Genomic DNA, 16,112 nt, shown 5'->3' on the forward strand with positions numbered 1-16,112 from the left:
TATCGGTGCTGATACTGATATAGGGTAAAACATAAATTTTGAGGGTGTACCTTTAAAAAGATAGATTTACCAACGGGGAGTCAGAAAAATTCTTTTTAAGGGTTGAAATTAAATTGTATATTTTTACGATAATAAAAATATAATTTCATCATTTTAATAGTCTATATATTTATAATTTTTAAAAAGTTAAATGAAATTTTTATTATTTTTAGGGCCTAAATGTAATTTGACCATTTAAAATTGTCGGTTTGATTGGTATTGCTTAGAAGTAATATTGGATTTATAATCCATCGATGTAATAGGTCCCTTTTCTTTCTCTTTATGATTCCTTATGATAATAAATGACCTACTTAACTCAGTGGTTAGAGTATTGCTTTCATACGGCGGGAGTCATTGGTTCAAATCCAATAGTAGGTAGAACTTATTAGATACCATCGATCCCGGTGTCTAATAAGTTTTTCTACCCACCTTCTTTTATTGATTTTCTATCTTTTTCATCCTATTCTATTTCCGTTTTCAATTTTCAAATTTTTCGTTAGATCAAAATCTGATTTCACTTTTGATTGTATTTGATTTTATTTAATCGGCAGAATCAAAATGGGATATATAAACGAAAGTTCTGTTTCTACGGAAATTCTTTCGATTAACCAACTCGTTACGAAATCGCGTTGATAACCTTGACTCGTGTCCTAGCCCGTCTGAGAGCTAGATTTGCCTCAATTGTTTGCCTCTTGGATTTACCTCATGAAAATTTTATAACCTTGAAGGTTCCAATAGCCCATGAAATTTATTGGATTGCACTCATTATTAGCGTGGGGGATTTTGAGGCAAATTAAAAGATTAAATTTAAATTTTAGCAATTAAAATAATATATTACCATATAAAATGAAGAAAAATGACAAGCTAAATCCAAATTAATATTTCTTTCATCAATTGGGTACTTGAACTTTTAAAATATATCAAAAAGGCCCTAAAAGTTTTTCAAAAAAAGAAGTTAAGTCCGACATTTTTTTTTTATTTTTTGCACTCAATTGGGTACTTAAACTGTCAAAATGTATTAAAAAACCCTTTGACGTTGATTTTAACAGGTTAACTTTTTTAAATATAATTAAAATAGTCAATTTTGTTTACCTTAAGTTATACTTTAGTCACTTATATATAAAATATTACGTTTTAGTCATTTACGTTATAATGTTGTAACATTTTAGTTAATGAGCCATTAATTTTTGTTGACGGTATAATGGTAAGAAAAAGCGACAAGTTAAATCATAATTTCAAACGAAAAGTTTAGATTAAATTATATAATTGATCCATATATTTTATATATTTAGTGTAGGTTTATTTTTGTTAATGTGTTCTAAATTATATAATATATAAAAAATAGCATAATATAAAGTATTATAAACTTAAAATGGGTCGGGCTTGGACCTTGAATGTTCAAGTATGAACTCGATCTATATTTTAAATGAGTTTAGTTTTTTTTATCCAAATCCTCTCAAATTTCAGGCAAGTCTTCAAGTCTAAATACAATTACTAAATTGAAATAACAAATAACACATACACTATATTAAAAAAAAGTGTCAAAACTCGAAAATATATTAAGCTTAAAAGAAGTTGGCTTTTTTCTTCTTTTTTGTTTGAGAATGAGGGACGATAGTCTGTGTTTAAATACCCTTTCTCCCCACCTTTTTTTTTTTACTTAATTAGGTGTTTAAATTGTCAAAATACATTAAAAAGTTTTTTTGATAGCTAGGTTAATTTTTTAAAATATAATTAAAATTTAATTATAAAATTGGAAAAAAAATAAAAACTACTAAAATAGCCACTTTGGTTTACCTTAAATTATATTTTAATCACTTATGTATAAAATATTAAGTTTTGGTCACTTACATTACCATGTTGTAACATTTTTGTTAATGAGCCATTAATTATTGTTAACGATGTAATGGTAAGAAAAAGTGACAAGTTAAATTATTATTTTAAACGAAAATTTTTAGTCAAATTATATAATTGATCCTTATATTTTATATATTTAGCGTAGGTTTATTTTTTTAATATGTTCTAAATTACATAATATATAAAAAAATAACATAATATAAAGTATTATAAACTTAAAAATTGGTCGGGTCTAGTTTAGGCATTGGATGTTCAAGCATGAGCCTGATCTATATTATAAATAGGCCTATTTTTTTATCCAAACCTTTCCAAATTTCAAGTGAATTTTCAAATCTGAACGAATAATTCAATCCATAAATAGATCTAAATATAATTACTAAATTGAACCAATAAATAACACATACACCATCTTATATAAGTATCAAAACTCGGAAATATATTAAGCTTAAAAGAAGTTGGCTTTTTTCTTCTTTTTTGGGTTGAGAATGGCTGAAGAGAGTTTGTGTTGCTCTTTTTTGGCCATTTTAGGTGGGCGTCAGAGGTTATGAGAAGACACATATGTGGGTTTAAAAGTGGAAGATCATTATCTTCTAAGCCTGTCGTTTCCTAGTTGGGGTCCACAGACTATTGTTTTCAGGTTCATCTGTTCATGTAAGCAAAAGGCCATTTCTAGCTCCACAAATGATTTACATGACAAAGCTTGTCATTTACGTACGCATATGCATGAGGAAAAAGATACTTTAATGCCCTACCTCCACACCTATCCTAGAAGTTCATGTTTTTCTTTGTATACTTTTACATGCTTGGGAGCACCATTAAATTTTATAATTAAATATTTTAATTTAATAATTTATATTGATTAATTAAATTAATATATTTTATAATTAATCATGTGAGAGTATATAAATTAAAAAATATATAAAAACAAAAATACATGCATGGAAATTTATAAAATTGTATAGTAAATTTATAACTATTATCTCTTTATATAATTAATATATTGATGTTAATAATTGTTAACCTTTAAAATTATTTCTTAAAAAAAACCCTTTAAAATTAAGCTACATATAAATAACATTTATTTAACAATTTATATTATTATATCATATTTAATTAATTTTATATATGTTAACTTAAAATATATTAAAGCAAATTTAGTATATCAAATTATATAAACAATATATTAAAACATTTTATTATTTAAAATCAAATCAATATTAGCAATTAAATTGTATCAAATTAACACTAAACCTAAATTAGACATTAAAAAGTTAACATTGTTACTTTTGGGTAATAAAATTTATAACTTTTGTCAAATACAAGTATTAGACATACACCACATTAGAAAAAGTGTCAAATTCGGATACTATATAATATATTAAGCCTAAAAAAAACTCACTGATGTAAACAAAAAAAAAAGATATTGTAATGGATATGAATTTAATAGAAAATTTTAACGGTGTTAAAAATTCACATCAATATTTTAATTATAATAAAATATTTAGACTAACTAATGGTATTATAAAAAAAATTTATATACACACATCATAAAACAGTTTTTCTTTTTTTGTATTTTCTAAATAATTATTTGATTACTTATAAAAATGTGACTCCAAAAATTTTACAAATAATCGATTATTTTTCTAATATTTTAATTAATGTTTTTAAGATGGTAAGCATAAAAATTTTTAAATCAAATTTTATTAATGTATATCTACTTAATTTGAATTATACTTAAAAAACTATTTTCTCAAATCAATATCGAACGTTTTTTTACATAAATAAAAATTTTAAAAATATGTTTTTTAAAGCTCGTAATAGAAAGCTTAGAACTGTCAGGAAAAAATTAAAATGTTTTAAATAAAAATAAATACCAAAAAATGGTTTTTAAAGATATTTTATAATAACTTTATTTATACAAGAAAGCTGCAGTCTCTGAACAAAATCAACATCCATGTCTTTCTCTGTGCATTAGCTTGCCTATACAAAACCAGCTTTGTTAGTTTACTACCATCCACGTGTTGTTCCAATAGAGTCGGAAGCGTGTAAATTATTGTACTAAAAAATCACACAAAGTTCAATTCCCAGGGAAGAGAGGTGGATCACATGGATCTCTTAAATACCAAGTCTTTCCTTAGACAGAATATCCCTTCTATAGTAATTTAATAGCACAATTAAATACTACTATTATACCCTCAAATATTGAAAGAAAAATAGGACAAGAAAGAACACAAGAGATTTAACGAGGTTCGGTAAATTATACCTACGTCCTCAGGCACTAACACCAGATGATAACTTTACTATCTCCAAAGTATTACAAACAAATAGAATTCCTTAAGAATTCTCAAATGGGAGAAGAGAGAAAACTAAGAGAGAAAGATTGGTTGGGATAAATTGAAATGAGAAATGAGAAGGCCTATTTATAGTTGAGGTTTAAGGACCAAACAATAAATAGCCCATTATCTCAAGGACCAAAAAAAATTATCCCATGCCACTTTTTCAAAGTCAACTTTAGGGTGCTAAACTTGCACCACTTTGTATTGTTTGCCATTAATGTTGTCTCCCATTAATGTTAACAATCTCCACCTTGAAGATTTGATTAGGATAATCACATCTTCACATCTTCACACACTTCCTTCAACTCCCCAAATTCGATAAAGCTATCTTTTGTAGTGCCTACAAATGCACTCTCGAGCGCCATACTCCTGAAGGTGCTCAAATTCTCAGGATGTTAATCAAGTTCAAACAATGATTAAACTTGATTGTTGTTACCACCTTGGTCATCATATCTGCGGGATTATCTGCTGTCGGAATCTTCTGAAGTAGAATTTTTCCTTTTTCAAAGACTTCCCGCACAAAGTGATATCTTACGTCGATATGCTTGGTTCTTGAATGATAGACTTGATTTTTCGCTAAATGAATAGTGCTCTGACTGTCACAATATAAACTTATGTGACTTTGAACAACTCCTAAGTCTTTCAACAATCCATTAAGCCAAATAGCCTCCTTAACAACTTCTGTAACTGCCATATATTCTGCCTCTGTAGTAGACACAGCTACTGTAGACTGTAAGGTAGACTTCCAACTCACTGGGGCTTTCGCAAGAGTAAACAGATACCCCGTAGTTGAACGACGTTTATCTAAATCACCATCAAAGTCGGAATTAACATATCCAACTACAAACTGACCAAGTGCTTCATCCTGTTCAAAAATTAAACCAACATCTACGGTTTTTCGAAGATACCGTAGAATCCATTTCACAGCTTGCCAATGTCCTTTTCCAGGATCATGCATATACCTGCTCACAACTCCAACAGCTTGTGAAATGTCAGGCCTCGTACACACCATCGCATACATCAAACTCCCAACTGCATTAGCATATGGGACTTTCGCCATATATTCTCTTTCATCTTCAGTCTTCGGAGATAATTGAGCACTAAGTTTCAAATGAGAAGCAAGTGGGGTACTTACATGTTTTGTGTTTTCATTTACACCAAAACATTGTAATACCTTTTTCAGATATTGCTTCTGATTTAAACAGAGCTTGCCTCTCGGTCTATCTCTACTTATCTCCATGCCGAGAATCTTCTTGGCCTCACCTAGATCTTTCATCTCGAACTCTTGATTCAACTGAGCCTTCAGCTTATCTATATCATTTTGGCTCTTCGAAGCGATTAACATATCATCAACATACAAGAGTAGATAAATGAAAGATCCGTCATGCAGCTTCTGCAAATATACACAATTGTCATATTTGCTTCTTGTGTACTTCTGCCTTCTCATAAAGCTATCAAATCGCTTGTACCACTGCCTCGGGGATTGCTTCAATCCATATAGCGATTTGTTAAGCTTACAAACCCAATTTCTACCACCAGTATCTGTGTATTCTTCTGGCTGAGTCATATAGATCTCCTCTTCTAACTCACCATGCAAGAAAGCCGTCTTAACATCAAGTTGAGCTAGCTCCAAATTTAACTGTGCTACCAAGGCCAACAAAATTCTAATGGAGGAATGCTTCACAACAGGGGAAAATACATCATTGTAGTCAATTCCCTCCTTCTGAGCGTAGCCTTTAGCTACCAATCTTGCCTTGTAGCGAATATCCTTCTTGCTAGGAGATCCATCTTTCTTTGCGAATACCCACTTGCATCCGATTGCCCTTTTACCTTTCGGTAATTGCGCCAACTCCCAAGTATTGTTCTTCCGGAGAGACTGCATTTCTTCATCCATGGCGCTTTTCCATTTATCACTTTCTAAGCTTTGCATTGCTTCTTGATAAGTGATAGGAATATCATCAACAACGGGAAGGGCGTAGGCCACCATATCAGTAAATCGAGCAGGTTTACGAATTTCTCTCCGTGGCCTTGTAACTGCAACTGGTTCTGGTGTACTTAGTGGTTCTTGGGTCAGAACCTCTTCAACCTCTAATTCCTCCATTGTGGCTGGAGAATTAGACTTATTAACTGGGCAAATCCCCATCTGCTCAAACTCCACCTGTTTTGGAGTACACTCCACCTGCTGTGGAGTATTGCTCGTCTGAATATCTTTATCTGCTACATTTTTCAATGTGGCAGATTCATCAAAGGTAACATCTCTGCTACAGATCATTTTCTTTGTGCTTAAGCACCAAAGACGAAATCCCTTCACTCCAGAAGTGATTCCCATAAAGAGAGCTTTCTTTGCCCTCGGATCTAACTTTGACTCTTTCACATGGTAATATGCAGTGGTTCCAAACACATGTAAGGAATCATAATCTGTAGCCGGTTTTCCAGACCATACCTCCATAGGAGTTTTTCTTTCTAATGCAGATGATGGCAAACGATTAACAAGATGGCCAGCGTATGTCACAGCCTCAGCCCAAAATTGCTTGCCCAACCCAGCATTGGACAACATACATCGAACTTTCTCCAGCAATGTTCGATTCATACGCTCTGCCACTCCATTCTGTTGTGGTGTATCCCTAACTGTGAAGTGTCGAACAATACCATACTCTTGGCACACATCGAAGAACGGATCACTTTTATATTCCCCTCCATTGTCCGTCCTAAGCCGCTTGATTTTCTTGCCAGTCTGGTTTTCGATCATAGTTTTCCATTTAAGAAAAACTCCAAGCACTTCATCTTTAGTTTTCATGGTATACACCCAAACTCTTCTGGAAAAGTCATCAACAAAAGTAACAAAGTAGTGTTTTCCTCCCAATGAAGGTGTCTTGGAAGGCCCCCACACATCTGAGTGAACATATTCCAAAATACCTTTTGTATTATGGATAGCAGTACCGAATTTCACTCTCTTTTGCTTTCCCAGAACACAATGCTCGCAAAATTTTAATTTGCAAGCCTTTGCACCTTTCAACAATCCTTGCTTTGCCAGAATTTGCAAGGATTTTTCGCTGGCATGTCCCAACTTCATATGCCACAACTACATTGAGTCCAAGTCTTTGTTACCGAAAGCTGCAGCGACTGCTCCAATAACTGTACTACCTTGGTAGTAATACAAGTTATTTTTCCTGATGCCCTTCAATATCACAAGTGCGCCAGATGTCACTTTCAAAACCCCATCTCTCATAGTAGCAACTGAACCATTGGATTCCAAGGCTCCCAATGAGATGAGATTTTTCTTCAAACTGGGCACGTACCGAACATCAGTCAGAACTCTGGTTGATCCATCTTTATTCTTTAATTGGATTGAACCTATCCCAACAGTTTTACAGGCATTGTCATTGCCCATATAAACAACTCCTCCATTTAGTTCTACTAAATCAGAGAACCACTCCCGGTTAGGGGACATATGATAGGTACAACCCGAATCCAATATCCACTCATCTGAATGGAACAACGATGATGATGCAACCAGTGATAGTTCAGAGTCACTAATATCATGCTTAGCAACACAAGCATCTACAGCAGCTTTTCCTTTATTCTTCAGCTTTGGACAATTTTTCTTCCAGTGGCCTTTCTCATGACAAAAAGCACATTCATCTTTCCCGAGTCTGGACTTTGACTTTGATCTCCCCTTTTGAGTTTTCTTCCGAGTGTATGAACGACCTCGGACTACTAAAGCTTCTGTATCTCTGATTGAGTTTTTCTGTTTGTCCTTCTTTCTCTGTTCATAACTGTATAAGGCCGCACAGACTTCACTCAGAGATATATCACTCCTGCCATGAAGTAGAGTAGTTTCTAGGAACTCAAACTCCTCAGGAAGTGACCCCAACAGCATCAAAGCCAAATCTTCATCTTTGAATGTCTCATCCATATTCAGCAAATCAATGACTAACTGATTAAATTTGGTGATGTGATCATTCATTGTGGTACTTGGGACGTATGTGAAGCGAAACAGTCTTTTCTTCAAGTGGAGCTTATTTTGACTGTTTTTCTTCAAAAAATTTTCTTCAAGTGCCACCCACAACTTATTTGCAGAAGTCTCCTTTGAAAAAGCATACCTCTGCTCTCGAGAAAGGCATGATCGAATTGTGCCACATGCCAACCGATTGATCGCCTTCCAATCTTTCTCCTGTACATCATCTGGTTTCTTTTCATCAATGGCAATGTCTAGACCCTGCTGAAAAAGGGCATCTAGAACCTCACTTTGCCACATACCAAAATGGCCCGTGCCATCAAAGATCTCCACGGCCAATCTTGCATTTACAATTGTCGGTCTTGTCCACATGGACGATGTTGAAGCTCCTACACCGACCGTTTTCTCCATAATCTTTCAATATACCTAAGGAAATCTTTTCTGATGTGGAAGATCAGTTCAAACTGCAACCACAGAGCATACTACGATTAACCTTCGGCTCTGATACCACTTGTTGTTCCAATAGAGTCGGAAGCGTGTAAATTATTGTACTAAAAAATCACACAAAGTTCAATTCCCAGGGAAGAGAAGTGGATCACATGGATCTCTTAAATACCAAGTCTTTCCTTAGACAGAATATCCCTTCTATAGTAATTTAATAGCACAATTAAATACTACTATTATACCCTCAAATATTGAAAGAAAAATAGGACAAGAAAGAACACAAGAGATTTAACGAGGTTCGGTAAATTATACCTACGTCCTCGGGCACTAACACCAGATGATAACTTTACTATCTCCAAAGTATTACAAACAAATAGAATTCCTTAAGAATTCTCAAATGGGAGAAGAGAGAAAACTAAGAGAGAAAGATTGGTTGGGATGAATTGAAATGAGAAATGAGAAGGCCTATTTATAGTTGAGGTTTAAGGACCAAACAATAAATAGCTCATTATCTCAAGGACCAAAAAAAATTATCCCATGCCACTTTTTCAAAGTCAACTTTAGGGTGCTAAACTTGCACCACTTTGTATTGTTTGCCATTAATGTTGTCTCCCATTAATGTTAACACCACGTCTTGGTCGATCACATAAAAAAACCATCCTTGTCGTCTTGTGTGCTTCACATATTTCTTCTTAACCTAAAAAACGATTGGATTTTCTGTGAAATCTTCATCATCAAGATTTTCGTTGAGTTTCTCCGGGGACATTAACATGGAGGGGGACACAAAAATCATGGCATTGATCTAGCTTACCTGCATCGCTGTCATTTTTCTGCTCAACCTCGTGTTTGTTTGCATCAGACGAAGAAACCGTGCCACTGTCGCTTCAAATCGTCTTGCTACTATCTCTGGGGAGGCCGAAGTTGATGTAGAACTTCCCGAGATTAATGAATAAGTTTGATGGTAAAACGTTCATTTCTCTTCCCTTTCTAGCTTATGCATCTCACCAGGTATTGCCTTCCACATGATGCTTCATTGTCCCATATCCCATCACCCGCCGCTGCAAAAAGATTGCTTGATGGGAACTGGGTTTGATCTTCCCCAAAGCACGCCGTAGCTGCATCCCCATCATCATTCAATTAAAATTACGAACAGAAACTAGCACACACTGTGATTTGTGTAGATTTTATTTTTCATGCTTGGTTTGGGTTGATGAGAGCCCTTCAATCTGCCTCAATATTCATCCATTCAAAAAATCATGGGCTCTAAATGAAATTTCAATGAGTTGTTACTGTTTAATAATATTAATTCATTTTTTTATAAAATTTATTATTTTTCAATATCCGCAGATCACTCCACGTCGGGCGGTTGGACAGTAGCTGTGGTTAGAGGAGCTCTATGGCGTTGAAGGGAATAAAGTTGGGTGCTTTTGGTGCGATTGGGATTTTTTTTTTTATTTAAGACTTCGTGCTTCGTTTTATGATGCAATAAAAATGGTATTTTATTTTAATAAATTATTGATTATTGATGTAATTAAGTGAAAACAGTGAAGTGGAGCAAGTGACGTGTGTGAATCTATTTGAAGCTTCTTTTTCCTTTGAAATTTGGGTGCTTAGTGTTAGGAGATTAGTAACATCCAATTTGAGAAGAAGCTGATTAAGTAGTAAGCATGAGTGTATGGCTAGCCATTTTACAGGTTGGATGGTTGGCACTTGGCAATGGTATCCCACATCCTAACAAGATCTTTCACACTCAATGAACCCAAGTATATAATATATTAGAATTTGATATGATTTTATATAATTAAAATATTTATGTTAATAATTGTTAACCTTCAAAATTATTTCTTCAAAAAAAATTTAAATTAACTTACATATAAATACAATTTATTTAACAATTTATATTATTATATCATATTTAATTAATTTTAGACTTAAGGATGTAAAAAGCTTTCAATTTTTTTTTTAAAAACCATTTAAGTTTCTTTTTTTTACTCAATTAGGTAATTGAACTTTCAAAATGTATCAAAAAGGCCTTTAAACTTTTTCAAAAAAAGCAATTGAGCGCTAGCATTTTTTTTGTCTTTTTGCACTCAATTGGGTACTTAAACCGTCAAAATGCTTTAAAAAGCCATTTGACCATTTATTTTAATAGGTTAATTTTTTTAAATATAATTAAAATTTAATTATAAAACTGGAAAAAAATGTAAACTACCAAAATAGTCACTTTTGTTTACCTCATGTTATATTTTAGTCACTTATATATGAAATATTTTAGTTACTTACGTTATCGTGTTTTAACATTTTAGTCTCTGAGCCATTAATTGTCGTTAATAGTGTTATGGTAAAAAAATGTGACAAGTTAAATCATTATTTCAAACTAAAATTAGGTTAAATTATATAATTATACCTATATTTTATATATTTAGTGTAGATTTATTTTTTTAATGTGCTCTAAATAACATAATATATAAAAATAACATAATATAAAGTATTATAAACTTAAAATTGGGTCGGGCTTGGGTCTTAGATGTTCAAGCATAAGCCTGATCCATATTTTAAATGGGCTTATTTTTTTCCCAGACCATTTTTCGAGCCTAATATTTTTGTCCAAACCCTCCCAAATTTCATGTTGGCCTTCGAGCTTGGACCGATAGCCCAACCCATGAATAAGTCTAAATACAATTACTAGATTGGACCAGCAAATAACACATGCACCACATTAGAAAAAGTGTCAAAACTCAAAAATATATTAAGCCTAAAAAAATACCCACTTAACAATGATATAACAAAAAAAATTAATATTATAATAAATATGAATTTAATAGAAAATTTTAACATATTAAAATTTCACATCAATATTTTAATCGAAACAAAATATTTAATAATATTATAAGAAATAACTCCTTACATACATCATATAATTGAATTTTATTTACTTTCTAAACAATTTAGTTGGTTACATATAAAAATGTGGGTCACAAAATTTTACAAATAATACATTATTTTCTAAACATGAATTTTCTAATATTTTAATTAATGTTTTTAAGATGCTAAGCATAAAAATTTATTAATGTATTTTTACTTAAACTATTTTCTCAAATAAATATGGAGCGTTTCTTACATAAATAAAATCATAGAATTATTTTAAAAATATGTTTTTTAAAGCTTGTAATAAAAAAGTTTAGAGCTGTTAGGAAAAGTAAAATATTTTTTAAAACTAATTTTTATTTATATTATTAATAGAAAACTGTTGTTAATATATTTTGTGATCGGGCCTCAACAATTTATTGAAAAAAAAAGGAAGAGAAAACTATATTAAAATGATCCCAATATACCAATCATTTTCCATTTCCATCCTTGAGTGCAAAAACATGAGAATTCAAACACTTGTGGAGTAAGTGAGAATGGGTCAAAACCATAGACTTTGATACCTTGCTTTCTTTTTTATCTTTTTTTTTTGGGGGGGGGGGGTTGGGGGGATGAAAGGAGGAGGATTTAAGTACAAAACTATATCAAGCAACTGCCAAGAAGTTGCTTGCATGTGAATTCCCATACACATAATATTTATCCTTATTTTCTAAACAACTTGTTGCTTAAAAGAAGTTGGCTTTTTTTCTTCTTCTTTTTTGGGTTGGGAATGAAAGAGGAGAGTTCACCTTGCTTTTTCTTTTTCTTTTCTTCTTTTTTTTTTTGGGGGGGGGGGGGATGAGATTATGGGAGAGGAGACTCTAAGAACAAAACTAGGTAATCATTATTTTCTAATCTTGTTGTCTCCTCACTGGGGTGCACAGACTGGGACTATTGATTCCAAATTCTTATTGATTAGATAATAATGAATTATTTGTAGAACACAAATATTTGCTCTTTGCTCAACTTGTGCACAAAATATTTTATATGCTGTAAAATATGGGTAAAAAGTAAAAATGAGGTTGAGAGATTAAGAAGGAACCCTTACCCTATATATAAATTGCTTTTAACTTTTAAATTTTAACCTTTAATTGTTAAAAAACGAAAACTTGGAAAATAGTTAATTAAATTAAATCTTAACTTAATTTTGCTTAGTCTAGTTTGCCTTGATAGACAAGAGAGTAGTAGATTGCAATCACCACGAGCCCTAGCAACTCCCTTGTTTTTGTAAACTTTTACATAATAAAAACAAAATCTATTCTCTCTCTCCATCTTAGCAACTCCCTTGTTACTAGATTCGGTGGTGGTATACTCAAGGCGGGTCCCATTGGCAAAGAAAAAACGAGATGAGAAAAGCAAAAAAGGAAATGGAGTACTCGTAAACCTGATGAGAAAAGCAAAAAAGCAAATGGAGTACTCGTAAACCTAAAAGCATAAGAATGAGAAAAGCAAAAGGAAATGGAGTACTCATAAACCTAAAAGCCAAGATCTGCCCTTTTCACAAATTTGCCTATAAAACTTCCTTCTTAGTTTACCAGTAAATATCAAAGCCTTCGTTGCAGAGTTCTGCTCCTTAGTATTTAGTGAGTTTCACATATTTCTTCTTAACCTGATAAGCACCGAAAAGCAATGGCATTTTTTAAGAATTCTTCATCATCAAGATTTTCGTTGGGTTTCTCCAGCAACATTAACATGGAGGGTGACACCAAAATCATGGCATTGATCCAGCTTGCCAGCTTCTCTCTTCTTTTTCTATTCAAGCTCGTGCTTGATTACATCAAACGAAGAAACCGTGCCACTGTGGCTCCAAATCATCTTGCTACTATCCCTGCGGCCACTGTCGCTCCAAATCATCTTGATACTATACCTGTGGTGGCCGACGTTAATCTACCACTTGACCAGATGACTTGATATGTATGGATAGTTTCTCTTCCCTTTCTAGCTTTTTTATAAAGCATATAATATTTATTACAATTTAATCAAATAAAATTTATTTTATTAAAAAAAAAAATTTCAATGTATTTATCTGCAGATCACTCGGGCGGGTGGGACGGTAGCTCCGGTCCGAGGAGTTTGATGGTCTTTGAAATATAGTTGGGTGCTTATGCTGCTACTATATATATATATTTGCTTTTGGTGGTTCGTAACTGGGTTTTATGTAAGACTTTGTGCTTCGTTCTATGATGCAAAAATGGAGTCAACTTAATTGATTTCTTTGGCTTTAAAAATGATTTGGGTGTTTTTGGTTTTAATTTGTCGTGCTCCTTAATGTTGTTTACTCTTTTTTATTATTAAATTTTTGATTATTTTCTTAATAAGCATGAGTGCATAGCCGACCATTTTACAGGTTGGATGATTGGTAATGGTATCCCACATCTTAACAAGATCCTTCACTTCACACTCGATGAACCCAAGTAATATATAAAGCTTATTTGTTTGAATTTTTAATTCAAAAACTAAAAGGCAAGTTTTCTATTGATTTCTGCATCCTTGGGTGCAAAAACAAGCTCCTACGATGAGAATTCAAACACTTGTAGAGTACGTAAGAATGGTCAAAACCATACACAGTTCTTCTTCCATAACCATTGATGCCTTGCTTGTTCCTAATGAGCTCAGCAAACTTCAGCTCAGATCATGTTATTGCTATTGATAGTCTCAAGTAACAAAACTTACCAAATTGCTTCCCATTTTTTGTTTTAATTAGAAGCATTTATAGCAACCATGGTCGAGTTCCTGTTCTTGTTTTCAGTCAGAGAAGCTCGACTATGAGATATTGTGAAACTGTCCTCAAAGGTGGAATCCCACCCATTAAAATGATCCCAATATACCATTCATTTTCCATTTCCATGGTATCATTTGGTTCACAGACTTTGACTATTTATTTCAACAAAAGCGAAATGAATAGGCAGAGCTAATGCTGCAATAAATTGATTAGATAATAATAATTATTTGTAGAAAAAAAGAAGAAGTGAGTGTTAGACAAAAGAAAAGAAGAAGCAATTTGGAAAAAGAGAGAAATAACTTGGAAAAAAAGAACGAAGTGACCTTTAACAAAACTTTTCGGCCTTGACCATCTTGGAATCCAGAATAATTGGGGTTCGCACTGATTTTCAACAGAAAAAAATAAATAAAGTGGAATTGACACTCTTCCATGTTCCACGTTGGGCAGGTTTTTCTATAAAACCACCTTCTTACTTTACTAGCATCGAAGCCTTCGTTGCTTAGGTAAAACAAAGGCTTCTTATTATTCAGTGAGTTTCACATATTTCTTCTTAACCTAATAAGTTCTGAAAAGCAATGGAATTTTAAAAGATTAATTCAATTTTTTATTTTTTTTATAAAGTTAAAGTATAATTTTATTATTATAAAAGTTTTAATGAATAATTACTATTTAATAAAATGAAATTTAAAATTGCTAAATCATAGGAAATATATTTATTATAATTTAATGAATTAAAATTTTATTTTATTCTAGAAAAATAAGTTTTTTTCAGTAATGTATCACTCCCCATCGGGTGGTTGGTACGGTAGCTCTGGTCGAAGGAGGCGGCGTTAAATGAGAGAACAATGTTGGGTGCTTTTGCTACGATTGTCCTTGTTCTTCTTTTGCTTTAGGTGATAATGTTCTACGTAACACTTCATGCTTCATTCTATGATGCAATTGGTTAGCTTCATTCAGGACGCCAGTACGCCACGTGTGTGGCTCTAATATTTTTTAATCTATTTGAATCTTCTTTCTCCTTTGAAATTTGGTATTAATAATGATTATAAAAGGAAAAAAAAAGAAAAGGAGGAGCAAAATCTAAACAACTGAAATGATAGAATTCATTAATACAAGTATTAGTATTGAAATTAATTTATCAAATAATTTATTTATAAATTAATATAATTTTTTAGTCCCAATACTAGCTTTTCTTTCTTGAACTTACTGTTTAGTGTTTTACCTAGTTAAATTTCTTAAACATCTATTTTTTGAAGGCTAATTCGTAATAAGTTTTTGTCAATTTTGACAATTGAAATCTGTTTAATCCTTTGAACAATAAATAGATATATAAAATCTGTTTAAAACCATAGACAATTCTTCTTCCCATAAGCTTTGATGCCTTGCTTGTTCCTAATGAGCTGAGCAAAGTTCAGCCTGGATCATGTTATTGCTATTGATAGTCGCAAGTAACAAACTTAGCAAATTGCTTCACATTTTTTGTTTTAATTAGAAGCATTTATAGCAACCATGGTTGCGTGTTCCTGTGCTTGCTTTCAGTCAGAGAAATGAGAGATGATGAAACTGTCCTCAAAGGTGGAATCCCACCCGTTAAAATGATCCCAATATACCGCTCATTTTCCATTGCCATGGTATCATTTGGTTCTGACTCACCATGAGTTACAAATACTGTATTAGCCAAGCAGATTTTTGGTCACTGGATGACTGGTCATGATACCGCAGCTGTTACACCGACTCAAGCATTGGCAAATCTTAAACTTCCCACCTTCAGCAAGCTTTGCACCAATTTGGCCATATTAGTACTAACCACAATGCTAAGCTTACAAGTTTCAAATATATTTTTTAAGGG

The 16,112-nt window shown here is 32.5% G+C and overlaps 1 protein-coding gene across 17 annotated transcripts in view; it reads right to left on the bottom strand.

Moving 5' to 3' along the window:
- The window catches only part of LOC107960918 (ABC transporter I family member 10), a 54,568-nt gene that overhangs the window by 35,036 nt on the left and 3,420 nt on the right, over nucleotides 1-16,112 (bottom strand). For 14 of the 17 annotated variants that reach the window (XR_005927538.1, XR_005927551.1, XR_005927547.1 and 11 more), the window contains one exon: nucleotides 15,570-16,038. The exons of 2 other annotated variants lie outside the window; for them this stretch is intronic. The gene's annotated coding sequence lies outside the window, so the exon portion shown is untranslated. Of the gene's footprint in view, nucleotides 1-15,569; nucleotides 16,039-16,112 lie in introns of those variants that run through there. One more of the 17 variants, XR_005927546.1, reaches the window with a different exon arrangement.

This window comes from Gossypium hirsutum, chromosome A05, assembly GCF_007990345.1.
Source record: "Gossypium hirsutum isolate 1008001.06 chromosome A05, Gossypium_hirsutum_v2.1, whole genome shotgun sequence".
Lineage (NCBI taxonomy): Eukaryota > Viridiplantae > Streptophyta > Magnoliopsida > Malvales > Malvaceae > Gossypium > Gossypium hirsutum.